We start from the raw sequence: 15,784 nt of genomic DNA, 5'->3' as shown, positions 1-15,784 counted from the left end.
GCCTTTAGCTCCACTAGAAGTTCCTTATCATGCTTTCTATTTCATCACGTAAGCATTGGGGAAGAAGGAAGCAACCCATAGTGTATGTGGGAATTGCTTGTGCTACCGCTTTTATGAGGATTTCTTTCCCTCCCATAGAGAGAAGTTTGCCCTTCCAGCCAACTAGCTTCTGCCTAATCCTCTCTTTTAGGATAGAAAACACTTGCTTCTTCGATCTTCTAATGAAAGATGGGAGGCCCAGGTATTTTGTGTGTCTAGAATCCTGCATAGGGCCTAGGGTAGCAAAGGTCTCCTCCTTGGCTTCTTGTGCAGTATTGGGATTGAAGAAGACTAAGGACTTGTAAGTGTTAATTTTCTGGCCCGAGGCTTCCTCATATTTTTGAAGGATATGCTTTAACTCCTGGCTTTCCCTCGCACTGGCTTTGTAGAAAAGAATGCTATCATCCACAAAGAGAAGGTGGGTGACTTTTAGGCAGCCTCTACAAATAGAAATGCCTGTCAAAAACTGGTTTCGGGCTGCCTCATGGATGAGTGCAGAAAGCCCCTCAATACAAAAGAGGAAAAGAGTCAGGGAGAAGGGGTCCCCTTGCCTAAGCCCTCGTGTAGGCATGATGTTCCTACAAGCAACCCCATTTATAATAACTGAATATAAGACAGAAGTAATGCACCTCATTACAAGATTTACCCACTTTGAGATGAACCCCAGTTTCTCCATGATCCCTTGTATAAAGCACCACTCGACTCTATCAAACACCTTACTCATATCGAGTTTGGCAGCCATATAGCCATCCTTTCTTGCATTTTTGTGATTCCAAAAGTGCATTAACTCAAAAGCCACAAGTACATTGTTAGTGATTAGTCTATCAATAATGAAAGCACTTTGGTTCTCTGAGATGATGTGAGGGAGAAGAGCCTTAAATCTATTGGCAATAGTTTTAGATATGAGCTTATATACTACATTACACAGGCTTATGGGTTGGAAATCAGTCATCTTTTTGGGGTTATTTACTTTGGGGATAAGGGCAGTGTTGGTTTTGTTAAGGCTTGCCATAGACATATTACTATTGAGAACATTTAGAACCATATTAGTAATGCTACATCCCACAATGCTCCAATATTTTTGGTAAAAAATAGTAGACATACCATTGAGGCCAGGCACTTTAGTGGGGTGGATCTGTTTGAGAGCAGTGGCAACCTCCTCTTTAGTGAAATTCCTGTTTAGGCTTTCATTCATGTCTTCGGTCACCCGTGTAGGAATAGCAGTAATTACTTCATCTACTTGTGATGGGGAAGCCTTTTTGTAAATGTTTTCAAAATAGTTAATGGCAGCTTGAGCTATACTATCCTTTCCATCACACCATTTTCCTTGGCTATCCCAAATTCCCATAATCTTGTTCTGCTTGCATCGCTTAGAAGCTTGCGCATGGAAGAACCTGGTGTTTTTGTCGCCTTCTTTAAGCCAGTGAGTTTTGGCTCTTTGTCCCTAGTAAATCTCCATCATCAAGGAGGTCATTGATTTCCTTTCTTAAACAATTAATCTCAGTGCTTAACATTCCATCCTTGTATTGTAAGGTCAGGGAGTTCGGTGCATTTCTTTTTGTCTGGATCTTCTTTGGAATCTGCCCAAACACTTTACAACTCCAATTCTTCAGTTTTGCATCACAGCTACTAAGATTAGCCATGGCTCCCTTCGGAGTGTTGAGATCAAATCCCATCCCCCAAGAGTTTTCAATAATAGCCTTACATTCTACATTCTTTGACCACATTGCTTCAAAATGGAAGCGCTTTGCTCAAGTTTGGTGTTGGACTGTTGAATCAAATAGAAGCAAGGCACTGTGATTAGATGTTGAATCAACCAAATGATGCACTTTCATTCCCCCAAAATTTTTGGTCCACTTTGGGTTGGCAAGGGCTTTATCTAATCTCAAATATATTTTGTTTTCCCCTCCTTGCATGTTACACCAAGTAAAGTCAAAGCCACAGTAGCCTAAGTCTTGAAAAACACAATAATCAACCACCTTTCTAAACCCATCCATTTGTTGTTGAGACCGGATACCCCCCCCCCCCCCCGACTTTTCAGTGTTAGACAATAATTCATTGAAATCTCCTAGGCATAACCATGGGAGGTGTAATTGATTATTCAAGAAAGCTAGAAGGTGTCAGGATTCATACCTTCGGTGGGTCTCCGGATGGCCATAGAAGCCTGCTAGCCTCCATTTGAAACTTTTCTCTGTGTCATTGATTATAGCATCTATGTGGTTTTGAGAGTAGCTCTTAATTTCTAGATCAATCCCTCTAGCCCACAACAAGGCTAGTCCTCCTTTTTTGCCTACACAAGGAACTAAAAGACCGTTTGCCAGCCCAATTTTGTTTTTTATTCTTTCTATTCGTTGAGTTTTTGCTTTTGTCTCAATCAGAAACACCACTTTGGGATTCCATCGTCGTACCATGTCGTGCAACGCTCGCACTGACCAGGGGTTCCCAAGCCCCTGGCAGTTCCAACTTATGGGATTCATGGCTCTTGGCGGCACTGCCTTGCAGCCATCGCCGATCCCTCATCATGTAGGTTTTGGTCTTCAGTTGTTGCTGAGCATTTTTTCTTCTGTGAAACGTTTGTTTCTTCTTTAAAAACTAATTTTCCCACCCTCTTGGATCCAATGCTTAAGGGCTGGGCCTCAGATTTTGGGCTTTTATTCTTTCCTTTCTCCATTGCAATTCTTTTCCATTGGGCTTCTGCTTTTATTTTCCTTTCTATCCCTTGGCCCGTGGGTTCAAGCTTGCATTCCTTTTCTTCATTTTGGTCAGCTATGGGCTTAATTGGGCTGTTGCCTTCCATTGCCTCTTTCTCTGAATGGGCTTGCTGGCCCACTAGCAAAAGCACGTCATCTACACCTTTATTCTCTTTCAAATCGTGCTGGAATCCAGTGGATGGGAAGTTGTTCAGGTCACGATGCTTTTGACACTTCATCAGTGACCTGTTCCATCCGAGAAGAGGAGACATGTGTAACGCCCCGTTTCCTGTCTCCCTCCCTGACATCATGCCTCTCGGTGCTTCTTGAATTTGAAATTTTCTGATTTACCTTGTTTCCTGAATGACCATCACCGTTGTCGGACACTGAAGCAAAGGAAAGTTTTGTTGTGGCATTTTCGTTACCTTCGAACTCGTCCTCACTACCACCTTCTCAGTCTTCGCTGCTGGTTGACCTTGATCTTTCCATACTTATCTTTGAATTTCCTTGAGCTCGGAGCCAGTCACCATATTGCTTGGGATTTTGTTGGTCTGGAAGCTCTTTGCAATGCTTCTCATCATGACCCAGCCTACCACATTGAAAGCAAAAGGTTGGAAGCCTTTCAAATCTAAAGCTTACCCAGAATTTTTCTCCTTCAACACTAGCAACCTTACCCCCTCTTCTAAGTGGCTTGTCTAATTGGAGATCCACTCTAATTCTCATAAATTTTGCTCGGTCTGACTGTCTTGCTCACTAGTCTACTTCAATGAATTTCCCTATGTTGTTGCCGAGCTCCTTACCAACCTCATCTAACATGAGTTCAAAGGGGAGTCCCCATATTTGAACCCAAAAAGGGGAGTGGGTAAAGTTTATATTTGTAGCCGAGAGCCCCCTTCTCCACCTACACAGCAACAACAAGTTGTTGTTGAAGTTCCACGACCCATTCTATTCAACCCACTTCATTTGATACTCAGACCTGAATCTGAACTACAAAATGTTATTTCCCACATTCACAATCTGTAAATCTGAACCAATCTTCCATGCCATCCGCAGCGTGTTCTTTAGCACTCTTAGGTTTTGATTTTTCTCTGCCAGTAGAGGATTGAAGAGGCTAAGAGAGCATTCTTCCAATAAATCTGATTTGCATCTCGATTTAATGGATATTTCTTCTTCTTCCTCTTTTGTGAGGTAGAGATTGGGTAGCCCTTCCACCATCGTGTGATCCATGGCAGTGTTGGGAGAGAGAGGGAGACAAAGCTCTAGGAATAATAACCCTACCGATGAAAGAAAGGGAGGGGTGACTCAACTAAGGAAGACGAGAGAGGGGCTCCTACTTGGGAGAGAACTTTGGTTCACATGGTGACTTGTGAGTATTGGAATTGTGGTCCCACATGAGCTTATCATATTTTTTCTACCACTTACTACTAACCACTTATGCGAATTTTGGCAAAAGTTATGGAAATTATCGTTGTAGTAAAATTACTAGTTTTCAGGCCCACACTTTCTTCCTAACAAAGTTTCTTTTTACGATTTTATAAAGTTGTGTCCATTCCATGTCCCAGCAATGTTTTGCAATTTTTCCAGAAAAAGAAAAAAGAAAAAGACATGGGTGGGATATGTATGCAAAAGTGTCTTGTGTTCGACATGAGTACAATACCTCAAATAAAGTGTCTGTACTTCTTAAAGAATACATAACTAATACTATTATAAGTTTCCTCACTTTGGTGCATGAACCAAGAAGGCTAGAGTGCAAACATCACTCTTGAAATTTGGAAGCCTTTAGATTTTACACCTTGAAGTTTTAGAATTTGGATTTTATCCCCTTAAAGTTATATTCTATTTGCATCAACAGCCACTTGGTTCATATTTTACGTTAAACTTGCTATGGGTGTTTAGTTTATCCAATAAAAATGATGTCACATGGCATAAGGAGAAGGTATATCTTGTATGTGCTACATGTAGTGGGTCTCTCACAAAATGTGGGCCTCACTAGTGGGTGAGGTAATGGGTGAGGCCAAATGTTGTGAGACTTCTCGTTGTATAGAGCAAGAAAAAGATATCATTTCACATGAAAAAGAGAAGGAAAGACAATATATATATATATATATATATATATATATATATAAAATTAGAAAAAGAGAAAAATTAAAGCATCTCATGCTGGCCATATTAAAAAGGGTTAGTTAAATAGGAAAAAAAAAAGTACTATGTAAGTCAAATTTGGCTAAAGTTTCACAAAATCTAACGTGAATGCTTTAAGAAATGTTATGCACAACTTAAGGGATGGCAATGGGGTAGGGTGAAGTCGAATTATGGGTGACTTGTCCTCACCTTGTCACCTTTTTAGGGCCCATGCAAGGTAGGTCGGGTTCGGGATGGGTTGGAAATGTGTTACTAATCCTAATGAGATAGTTTCAATAGTAATGCGATAAAGATGAAATATAAAGGGAAATGAAGATCGTGGGAGTCCTAAGATATAAACTTATCAAAAAATAGACTACTAAGAGAGAAATATAAACAAATATTTTGAAGATAGTAATAGAATATGTTAAAAAACTGTTATATCTAGGATATATATTAAGATAAATATACAATATATGTATAAATACATTAAATATATATTAAATAAAATATCAATATATATATATATATATATATTCGGGGTGGGGCGAGCAAAACACATCCCTACCCAGTCACCTTTTTGGGATTGAGAAAATTCGCTCGAAATAGAGTGGGGAAAGGGTGGATCATGCGTAGTGGGTTGTTTTTAGCTTTTTGCCATCTCTAGACTTGAGAGGTTTACTCATTTACTAATACCTTAACAACTACAAAGCTTAAATAATTATGGGAAATTACATAAAAGGTCTAGAAAAATATAGCGTTTTTAATTTTGTAATTAAAATCCCAAAATTTATTAAAATCACTTCAATTTGAAGTCTTTGTCAACAAATTTTTTTGAATAGTAACCAAGTAGAGAAAAATGATAATACTTGATTAATTTTGTATTTCATTTAGGGATTTTTAATTAATCAATTTGGTAACCATTAAACACATAAAAAAAATATTTATAGAGAAAAATCTTTGTTTGGAGTATGAAAGTGAATGAATCTTATATGTTAGAAACTCGAAGTTAGATACTTTGCTAAAATACAAAGTTTAATTAAGGATTTTCTATATGATTTTATTATTTCCTACAATAGAACAAATGAACAAGGAAGATGGACAATGACTTTAAATTAAACTAAACACCTATTTAGAAAATAATTTTTTATTTTATTTTATAATTTGATTATTGAGAATTTGAACTTGATTAAAAACATCATTATTTTTTTTTAAAAAAAATTAAGGAACTATTAATTAAACTTATTAATTTTGGGCATTATTTTTATCAAATTTTCCAAGTAATTAAGAATGTTTTGAAGTATAATCTCATATATTAAAAATTAAATATAAAATAGTATCTTGGGCTATGGATGGCAAAACCACCCCGACCTGCGGGTACTCAACCCAATCCGACCTGCAAAATAGTAGGGTCTAGTTTGGTTCTTTAAAGTTAAACTCGAGGCGGGTTTGGGTCAAGTGCGGGTTTTAGTGATACCTACCCTAAACTCGAACCCAGACCTGACCTATTTAGACCACAATTACCAAAAAACCTGAATATACATACATACATACATACATACATACATATATATATATATATATATATTTATTTATTTATAGATAGATAGATAGATAGATAGATAGATAGATAGGTAGAGAGGTAGACACACACACAAAACTTAGTCTAACCCTAATAGCTAACACACTCTCTAACTCTCCTCTTATTTCGCAGCCGCCCTTCACTCTCTACCCTCAGCCCCCAGCCTTCACCCACTCGGCCACTCTTACTCACTCTCAAGTCTCACCTTCACTCACTCTCACTGTCGACCATACCACTCAAGCTCTACCATCGGTTTGTCGTTCTCCATAGTTTCATTGCTCTGTCACTGTTATTATTATTATTATTTTATATAACTATGGGTTTGTTACATAGTTTATGGTTGATGAAATCTTTGGTTATTGTTTATTGATTAACATGTTTATTATTTAAAATTGTATTTGGATTATTGATGGGTTAGATTTGTCCTTTGGATTTTTTTTTGTTGTTGTAGTTGTTGTTGTTGTTGTTGTTGTTGCTTTTGTTTGTTATGTTTAGACCTCTATAAATCAAATTAGTTTAACTTAATGAATTAGCCAAGTAGTTACTTAGGTTAAGTATGAGATTTAGGTTAAACACATGCAAGCTTATTACTTAGTGCAAAAAAGTAAAGAAGACAATAATATGATGACCTGGGAAAACTATTAAAATCGACCATTTCAAGGTAAAAAACTTGGGGAGGATTTAACCTAGCTATCCTCAAGGTAAACAAATCCACTATGATAAAATGGAAGTTTACAATATATTTAAATCCTAAATCTAAAGCTCCCTCTTGTAGAACTTACTAACATGACCACGTGTAGCTTCAACCCTGGACTCTTCTATCTTGAATTTACTGAATACAAACTCCCTTGTTTGTAACTTTGAGATCCCACTCAAAGGTTTTAGATCACCATCAATAGTAAATCTTTATGCAGCAATGTGGGCGCAACAGTTTCCTCCTTAGGAAAAGGGGAGTACGCCTCGGCTAAGTGGATCGGTGTGGGGAAAAGATGGAGTCATCACCTAGATTAGGTCTAGGAACCATAAATATAGTCCCTTTATGTGGAAGGACTGATCTTACTATCAGAGTATCAATTCAAAGTAGGTATGGGGATGGGAAGGTGTTAGGCACCCAACCTGTGGGTCGGCTTTCAGTCATTGTGTCTTACGTCTTAATCTCATTAAAGCCTCATTCAATATTGTTATCTATACACACACACATGCACACACACACTAGCATACATCTAGCAATCAACATGACATCAATCATCTCAAAACCCTAACATACATCTATCATGGGCAACTCATATCAAACCTAGCATACATTTAACATGCATATTTCATATTATCACATCTAAGGCAGCAAATAAACAAGACATAATCAAAGAATTATTGGAGAGTATCAAGAACTTCAAGAACACAAACATATTCCAAGTTCACAAACCATATCTCAATCAAATGCATGTACATATGAATGCATGTCTTACCTCACTTATCTTGCTACACCATAACACCTCAACACCTATGCATCAAAGCATATTCAAATTCTCATGAATGCTCATGTGATTCATCAAAGCATAAACCCTAATCATCAATCTATCAATTCAAGCATGTGAAACATGTTATTCTACTAACCTTAGACCTAAACATGTGAAAACTAAACTCAAAAAGACCTAAACAGAGGATTGAAACTAATCAAAACACAAAAAAAAAAAAAAAAGAAGAAGCAAGAACCCTAAATCATACATGTGAGATCAAACTGGTATGCGTGCGCATACTTAAGTATGCATACGCAGCCTTTAATACAGATTTGAAAAACTACATTTTTAGAAATTTAATCAAGCAAACAAATAACATGTGAGATCAAACAAGTATGTTAGAAACCCTAAAAAAATTAAAGGCGTAAATGCACTTTTGGTCTCTACATTTTGGCCCGTTTCTCGATTTGGTCCCTAAACTGATTTTGCTCCTTGGTGAGTCCCTTCTTTTTGATAGTCGTTTTTAAAATTGTCCTTGCCGTCAACCCAATTACGGAAAATGCTGAAGTGGCAAATAGAATGCATTGTTGGCATGTTAATCGCTGACGTGGCGAATGAAATAATAATAAAATATTTTATTTGGTATTTTTTAAATGCCACATCAGTATTTTCTAAATTAAAAGAAAAAAAGCCATGTCAGTTTAGTTAAAAAAATAAAAATAATTTATATTTTTCAATTTCAATTTAATTCAAACTAAATTAAAAAAAAAAGATTTTAAATCTAATTTTTTTTTATATTATTATTGCTTTCATTATTTTTTAGGTACAAACCCAAGAACACGTTCTTCATGTTCTTCTTGAATCCAAGAACAACCAAACCCAGAACAATGCAAAATTTCATACAAAATCCCTATCCTCCATCAAAACCTCCTGAACATGAAAAAATCATCAAACCTAAACCCACATGAGAAAACCAACCCAGAAAAATCATTAAACCTCCAACCCAGAAAAATGTCAAACCCAGAAACCTCCAACCCAGAACTTCATTCTTCATGTTCTTCTCCAAATCAAGACAAACACAATTGACTAACCCACTTAAAATCAATCTCAGCACAAAAAATTCCAACACAATCAACATTGAAACCTCTAGGAAATCAAACCCATAAATCCAAAAAAATATACAAATCCGCTTAAAAAAAAAAAAAAAAACACACAAACAAACCTAGAATTCACCATCAACAACAACTTGCTGATCCACAACACCAAATCTGTGGTCAACAAACTCAAATCCACCATCAACTCGCCATCAACAGCTCCGAATCCATCTAGTTGAAGCCGAGTCCAAGTCACGATCAACTAAATAGTACGAAAACGACGTTGCGTCCAGTTGAGATGGAAACGATAACTTTCCACCGCTGAGTCCGAGCAATTCGGCGGCACCGATGAACAAGCCTTCGTTATTGTGACCACAGCCAATGGCTACATTGTTCATCAAAGCCGAGCTGAGAGTTAGGGTTTTGGTGATGAAGTCACCGACTGTGTATGAGCCGTCACCGTAAGTGAGATCTGATTGGAGAATGCCTAAGTCGTTCCTAAAATGGTGGGAACTTGTAGATCTTGGTCTTCTTCTTTTCCTTGTCCTCCCGAAGGTTCGAGATCTGATTGGAGAATGCCTGTAAGGGCTAGATGTAATCGAGTGGTTAAGTTGAGAGAGAGAGAGAGAGAGAGAGAGAGAGAGAGAGAGAGAGAGAGAGAGAGAGAGAGAGAGAGAGAGAGGGAGTTTAGGATTAATGGTAGAGAGTGTAGAAGATTTTTTTTTTTTTTTTTTTTTTTTTTTTTTTTTTTTTTTTTTTTTTTTTTTTTTTTTTTTTTTTTTTTTTTTTTTTTTTAAGCTGATAAGGTTAACCAAAAACAAAAACAAAAAGAATTAAAACGATTATGATTTTTTATTTTTTAAGAAATGATTTTAGTTTAAATTAGATTTAAGGTTTTTAAAAAAAAATTAATTTACTTTTTTTTTAAAATATTTCTTAGTTGGCTTTTTTTATTAATTTAAATGCTGACATGACATTTAAAAATGTTAAATATATATTATTATTATTATTTTATAAGCCACGTTAGCAAATAGTATATTCCGTTTGCCACTTCAGCATTTTCCATAACTGAGTTGACAGTAAGGACCATTTTAAAATGACTATAAAAAAGAAGGGACTCACCTAGGAACAAAATGTTTACGGACCAAATCGAGAAACTGCCCAAAATGTAGAAACCAAAAGTGCATTTACGCCAAAATTAAACTAGCCTAAAACAAAAAACATAAAGCATCAACATATACAACAAAACATGAAACAAAACAAACAATTAAACTAAACTACATTAAAACATATCAAACCAACCTAGGAATTGAAATAAGAACAAAAGAACAAAAAGTGCAGTTTATAAACCACCTAAAATCATATTAAAACATGTCAAACATAATTAAAAACATCAAACAAATCAAATATAACAAATGGAGAAACTATATTAAGAAAATCATGTGAACCATGTTAAGCAAAGTGGGAAACCATTGAAAAGAAGCTCACCTTGCTTTAGAATCATAGATTTGAAGTTGTTTAACCGACCTCTTAGTGCCTACAACACAAAGATTAGATTGAGGGCAAGAATAATCAAAAGAACACAACAATAGTTAGTAATCACAACTCAAGAACAAGAGATTTGAAAAAGGTTTTGAGAAATCAATTTTTGGAAAATAGTTTCTGCCTTAGAACTAACTAAAGAGAGGTTTTTAATTTGTAAAAAACATGCTAAGGGGCTGTGTGTGAGTTTTAGAAAGGAGAATTAGGGTTTTAGAGAAGATGAAAGCTAAAAAATAACTCTCTCTAGCAAGGGTTTTAATTGGAGGTATAAGATGAATATTTATTAGTTAAAATTAGGGCTTTTAGACATTTTAATGATTTTTAGACGTTCTCAAGGGTCCATGGGCCGACCCACATCATAGTATTATGTTTTAGGCCCTTAAAATGAAGTTTTAAAACCTAGAAAATCGGACTGTCCAGTTAGCCCAACTTGAAACAGTCATAACTCACTCAATATAAGTCCAAATTAGGAAATATTTGTGTTCACATTGAAGCCTAGGAAGTCTACTTTCCAATGAAATAAACCTCACTCAAATATGCTTTGTGGATCAAATGTTATGGTCAAAATAGTGAGAAAATGTCATTTTTCAGTATCGATTTCAAAGCGATTTGAACACTTTTGAGTTGTGATTACTTCCAAACTATTGTGAACTCTTTAATTACCCTTTGTTGACATATGTCAAGCTCATCATTGGGGCCAGGGACCAAAATTTATTAATGGGTACAAAATGTGGTGTCTACAAGCAATTTGTTTCCACCAGTTCTTGATTGTAGATCTCGTTCCAATAGACGCTTATAGAGTTAGAAGGTTACAGAAACCTCACAGATCTCACAGAAGTAACTCACAAGTCTTCCAAGGACTTCTAAAATGTAATTAGGGTTTTCTTTTTATACCTAGTAGTGTTGGATTGAAACCCTATCGCAGGCTTGGGCCTTATTTAAAATTTGCAAAACAAAATTTTCGATCGGTCAAACATATCTTTTGATTGGTCGAGCTTCGCAGTAGCTTGCTTCTTATTTCTGCAGTTTGACAGTTCTTGAATCTTGACTTGAACAATTTTGAGCAATGTCTAACACCTAATCTAAGCATATTTTTGTTCTCGGTTTGCTAACATACATAAATTAAGAATCTAAACATTTAATCCTAAATATTTAGAACCTAATAGCTTTTAATTTCATAGATCAGAACATAAGATTGGAATATTTGGTAGTCTTAAATTCAATGGATAGTGAATCTTTTTTCTCTTTTTTTTTTTTTTTTTGGAGAAACACAAATTCTATTGAGCAATTTTATAATTTGTATTTATAAAGTGAAATCAAAATTGTATTTTTATATTTGCTGGTTATAATTTGATGAAATTTATTCAATTTTTTAATTTATTGTTGTTGTAGGTTCTTTAACTATGCTAGGAGATTGTACAATTCAAACAATTTTTGATGATGTAGAGCCTAATGAAGAGGATAGAAGTTGTGTCGTTGTTGTGGAGGATTAGACTTGTTGGATTAATTTAGTAGCTTTTTTTAATTTCTTGGACTTGTTAGATTAACTTCTTGGTTTGTAATTATCCTAAACTGCTGGGATTTATTTTGTAGCTTTTTGAACTTGTTATAATAGTCTTAGATTTGGACTTGTGGGATTTATTTTATAGCTTTTATTTTTATATTTAATAGGTGATCTTAGCTATGATTTATTGATTTATGATTAAATGGTGATCTTAGCTAGGTGATTTATTTCCCCTAAAAAAAAAAAAAACTAGGTGATTTATTAATTAATGATCTTAGCTATGATTTATGATTAACTAGTGATTTATTAATTTATAATTCACAGGTGATTTATTAATTTATAATTCATAGGTTTGTAATGGTCGTATGATTTGGCATTTAGCCCTATATGTATATATTGGGCCACGATTTGGGCTACGAATTGGGCCTTGAAGTGGCATGGCTGGACAGGGCTTGCATGTTTGAGGGTTTAAAAATCAAACCGTTTATTAAAGGGGGCAGGTTCGGATAATAGAGGTGGGCCCGTAGGCTAAGATTTAGACATAAAAAAACCCACACCGAACTTAATCCGTTGCCATTCTTATTTTGGGCCAAGAATAAAGAATAATGAAGTAGATACCATAATTGTGATATTCTATCAATTTTTTTTTTTGAGAAGTGTGATATTCTATCAATTAAAAAAAAGAAAAGGGGTGCTTGATAGAGGAGTTTGAGTGTTTTTGATATACGTGTGGGTAAAAAAGTGTGTTAATGTGTTTAAAATGCTCTAAGGCCTCGTTTAGGAGGAGAGAATGAAATGGAATGGAAAGAAATGGAAAGAATAATTTTAGAATATTCTTCTATTCCCTTGTTTGAGAGTTTTAATGGAGCGAATAGAAAGTCCATTTCCTTATTTGGGAGTTTAAGTGGGAGGGAATGGAATGGGTAGGAGAGAGCACTCATTCCTCTCTATTCCCTTTAAACCTAAAATTTTCATTCCACCTGAAATTTGGAGGAATGAGAGGGAATGAAATTAGATTTAATAATTTTTTTACTAAAACTCCCAAAATATCCCTATATATTCAACCCTTTATTTTAAAACAGGGGTCTAATAATAATATTATCATAAAATGATTCCATTCCATTCCCTCTATGTTGCTCTCAAACAGGATTACTTATATTTCATTCATTTTCATTCCTTTATTTTAAAACATCCAATCAAGATTATTTCATTCCATTCTTTTCTACTCATTTCTCTTACTTAAATACATTCCGTTCTATTCTATTCATTTTTATTCACTTATGATTATTCCATTCCATTCCATTTCCTTATGAACTCCCAAAAGGGGGCTAAAAGTTGTTTGAAATGGCCTCCCAAACAGCCCAGAACCTCTTGAACGTCAAAAAGAATTTTCACCTAAACTTTACCTGTCGGACTTATTACACTGCTGCCTGCTTGGAACTGGGTTGGCCGCTGCTGGAATGTCTCAGACTCTCATTCCACCTTCACTCTCTTCTTCTACTCTCTCTGAAAAGTCTAATCTCCTAAACCCACCCTCTCCATTCTTTTCAAACCCCACCTTTCATCACCGGTGGCACTCGCGGAATCGGTTACATATTTTTACATACATAGATAAAAAGAAGTTTTGGAATTTATTTTCTTTTCCTCTTTGGTTTGTGAGAATTGAGAAATTAATTATATTGTGAACTGGGAATTGGGTTTTGTTTTTTCTACCTTTTAGGCATGCTATTGTGGAGGAATTGGTGGGGTTTGGAGCCAGAGTGCACACGCGCTGTCGGAATGAGAGTGAGCTTGATGGGTGTCTGAGTGAACGGGATAATTTGGGTTTTGGGGTTACTGGGCCAGTCTGTTACGTGTGAGAGAGAGGAGCTTATGAGCACTGTGTCCACTTTGTTTGATAGGAAGCTCAACATCCTCGTAAGCTTCTTCATTTCCTCATTTTTTACATACAAAAACATTGAATTTTGTGTTTCCCTTATTGGGATTCAACATGTTATGTATTGTATCTGTTTATGTTCCCGTTTTGAGTTTTAACATGTTATAATTTGAAGTTTTGAACTGCTTGTCCTGTTTATTGAACTGGAAGACTGGCTTGTTTTTGATCCGTAGATAAATATTGTCGGGAGAAACATACGGAAATCGGTAGTGGATTTCACAGCTGCAGAATTTTCTACTCTCATGGCAACCAATTTTGAATCTGTTTTCCATATTTCTCAACTTGCTTATCCACCTCTCAAAGCATCAGGAGTGGGAAGCATTGTATTCACCTCCTCTGTATCGGGTTTTGTTTCACTGAAGTCTATGTCTATTCAGGGAGCTACCAAAGGTAATTTACCTATCAGATGAATGTATCCAGGTTCCTATTAATTTTAAACTCAAGAAGCTTATAAAGAAATATTGTATATTTGTGATTCCAGGAGCAATTAATCAACTTACTAAAACTTTGGCTTGTGAGTGGGCGAAAGACAATAGAAGAAGTAATGCAGTTGCACCTTGGTACATCAGAACCTCAATGGTGGAGCACGTAACTCCAGATTGTTATATGACCATTAATCGTGTGCAACACCATGTTGGCAAGGGCCGTTGCCTTAATTTCTCCATGGAAGTTATCCCCCACACTCCCACAGCCATCACCGACTCAAACACCCCCCCTAACTACAATCATTTAAGGGGAGTAAAATATAATTGAAAAGAAGCATTTCTTATTAGATTTGCTGCCTAGGCTCTACTGTGTTAAAGTTCTAGGTTACCAAACAGAAATTGCACCGTTAGTCTCCACATTTTAAAATTATGTTCAATACTTAAGCTTCTCTGTCATCATATGCACGGCATCTGCACCTTAGTAAGTTCAAAGTTTAAAACATTAGTACTTGCACTAATTGATGTCTGGAACTTTAAAGGCTCAAGTCCAGTTTAGTAAAACAATCAAAGTTGACCTTGAGTCTTTTTTTGTTGTAGGTGCTCAGCAACAAAGAATACCTAGAAGAGGTGTATTCTCGAACTCCTCTTCAGTGTCTTGGAGATCCAAAGGAGGTCTCTTCTCTTGTGGCATTCCTTTGCTTACCTGCACCATCCTACTTCAATGGGCAGATTGTTTGTGTTGACGGAGGGCTGTGTGTAAATGGTTTCTACCTAGACATGATTAGACGTGGCAACTTAGCCATATTCCTCATCTGCTCTTGCTATTCTTTGACCCCATTCAGTCTAACCTCCACTATAAATGACATAACCTTGGCATTCCCTTGATTGTCTTTTGGAGTGCTGCAATTGAACTTTTTTTTTCCTTCCTAATCATTGTTCTTTGTATATTTAGTAGGGTTTTTTTTTTTTTTTTTTTTTTTTTTTTTTTTTTTTTTTTTTTTTTTAGCTGCTATATTACTCTTTGACCTTTCCCAGTTGTTTTACTGCAATATTTTTGTAATTACGAAGTGATTCGAACTCACAAGAGAGAAGAAATTGTAACATCAGATCGGCTAGTTGAAGAATTTTATTTATTTATTTATTTTGTTTGTATTACTATAAAGAAGATTATATATATGCACTTTCTAAGTTAACAATCAATTGAAATGCTTGGAGGGAAGGTACATCAACAATTTAAATTAATATATACCTAGCTAACTCCTTCTGACCTTTTTTTGGCTTATGCTAAAACTTTTATATTTATTGTTTTTATCTAACTTCTTGTTTTTTTTTTTTTTTTTTTTTTTTTTTGAGTAATTGCACTGGGTTGAATTTCTTTGGTATAATCAATGGAG

General features: G+C 35.6%; 1 pseudogene; it reads left to right on the top strand.

Annotated features, from left to right (window-relative positions):
* The first annotated feature begins 13,714 nt into the window (after positions 1-13,714).
* LOC115973491 lies at positions 13,715-15,342 on the top strand (annotated as a pseudogene).
* Positions 15,343-15,784: the final 442 nt, after the last annotated feature.

This window comes from Quercus lobata, unplaced genomic scaffold (assembly GCF_001633185.2).
Source record: "Quercus lobata isolate SW786 unplaced genomic scaffold, ValleyOak3.0 Primary Assembly Scq3eQI_245, whole genome shotgun sequence".
In the NCBI taxonomy this organism is placed as follows: Eukaryota; Viridiplantae; Streptophyta; class Magnoliopsida; order Fagales; family Fagaceae; genus Quercus; species Quercus lobata.
The sequence above is the reverse complement of the archived record's forward strand: the minus strand, read 5'-3'. Positions and strand labels throughout refer to the sequence as shown.